At 48.8% G+C, this 2,009-nt stretch overlaps 1 pseudogene; it reads left to right on the top strand.

Moving 5' to 3' along the window:
* Positions 1 to 895: 895 nt before the first annotated feature.
* Positions 896 to 1,989, top strand: LOC119343643 (annotated as a pseudogene).
* The last annotated feature ends 20 nt before the right edge of the window (positions 1,990 to 2,009 follow it).

Below are 2,009 nucleotides of genomic sequence, written 5' to 3' on the forward strand. Positions count from 1 at the left end.
TGCTCCGGAGATGCAAAAAAATAGGTGTTTCTGGATCCAAATCAGCCCCTTACGAAATAACACATGAACTAGGGTTTAAGATTCTGCCACTCTAGCAACCCATCATCTACTTATTACTCCACAATGCCTTTCGTTATGCCCAAATATGGTGAAGTGTCATGTAATCGACATTCACATGACACCACTAAAGGAAGCAACAACATACATATCATCAAAATATCGAACGAATACCAACTTCACATGATTACTTATAACAAGACTTCTTCCATGTCCTCAAGAACAAAAGTAATTACTCACAAATCATATTAATGTTCACACTACTAGGGAAAAGCCTATACACCGAATCTTACCAGCACCGCACTTTAAAACAATGTGCTGCTGCTACGTACCAGTAGCGCGTGCCGACAAAACACGCTGCCGACATAGATGTAGCAGTACCTCGCCTATGATAAGACGCGCTAATGCTATAATTGCCACGACCCCACCGCGTCAATACAAAGAGCGCTACTGCTATAGATCATAGCAGTAGCGCATTCTCACTATAACCGCTACTGCTAAGTTTACTACAAAATTTAATTCCACCTCGCATCGTGAACAGGGTTTTTACCACCTTAAATATGTTACTTCTCAAACTATCACAACCACTTGGTCTTCATTGAACTCTATGTGTAGAATTTGTGGTCGCAGTATGAGTCTTCTCCGGTTTCTAAAAACCGGTGAGGACTCATATTGACAATTCAGATTGTACACAAAAAGATCATTGATGATCAATGTATTTTTTATGTATATTTTTACATGTTTACACCTAGCAGTAGCGTAGCGTGATTTGGCTGTAAGTCACTACTGCTAGGTCTTTTATCAGTAGCGCGTTTCTCTATAGCGTGCTACTGCTAAGCCATTCTATCTTCACCGGCCGCCCCTCACTCTCCTCTCTCCAATCACACTCACTCGATCTACCCCCTCAATCCCCACGCGTCGATCCTCCCCCGCCGGCCGCCAGGGCCGGTGTATGTGGACACGCTCATCGACCTCGCGGTGCCGGACGACCACAATCAGGACCCAAGGCGGCATCGAAGAAGGCTGTCCGACGGTGAACTCGTGGGCATGTGCTCCGAGTTTGTTGGTGCTGGAACCGACAGCCTCAGCGCTGCAGTGGATCATGGCCAACTTAGTGAAGCGCCCTGACATACAGGAGGCCGTCCGGAGGGAGATCGATGCCGTCGTGAATGCAGACGCCGACGAAGTGAGCGAGAATGTTCTTGGGGAGCTGGAGTACCTACACGCTGTGGTCATGAAGACACTCCGGCTGCATCCGCCGACGTCTTTTGCATTCAGGCAGGTGATGGAAGAGGACCATGTGGTTCACAATGGCCAGCGTATTCCGGTGGGCACCAAAGTGTACTTCCCACTGGCGGCTATAGCACGAGACAGCACAGCGTGGGACAACCCTGACGAGTTCAAGCCACAACGGTTCCTGGCCTCCAAAGGTGCATCAGAAGGAACCGACAACACGATCAAAATGATGCCTTTCGGTGGTGGTCGGAGGATATGCCCTGGCAGGGGTGTCGCGATGCTGCACTTAAGCTACTTCACCGCCAACCTCGTGAGGGAGTTCCGGTGGAGGGAGGGAGAAGGTGAGCTTGCCGTCGATCTCCAGCTGCATGTTGAGTTCTTCACTGTCATGAAGCGGCCATTGTGTGCTCACCTAGAGCTTCGAGGAACAGAGATCAAAACTAGAGTTAATTAGCTGGCCAAAGTCTCTTGGTTGTACCGTGTTTGCTAATAAGGAGCCATATGAATGTTTTTTCAGCATTAGTCGATTTCCACCGTACGCAGAGTGTCGAACCGAGACGGAGCGTCGCCAGCGAGGACTTGCCAGGAATGAGTCGGAGCAGGCAACAAAGTCGCTACATCGTAGGCGGAGGCGAGATAGAGGCTTCACTAGTTCGGCTGATTGGCAGTTGTTGGCGTAAAGAAAACTGGAACACATGATTATGTATCTGTTAATG

The sequence above is a fragment of the Triticum dicoccoides genome, unplaced genomic scaffold (genome assembly GCF_002162155.2).
Source record: "Triticum dicoccoides isolate Atlit2015 ecotype Zavitan unplaced genomic scaffold, WEW_v2.0 scaffold13553, whole genome shotgun sequence".
NCBI lineage: Eukaryota > Viridiplantae > Streptophyta > Magnoliopsida > Poales > Poaceae > Triticum > Triticum dicoccoides.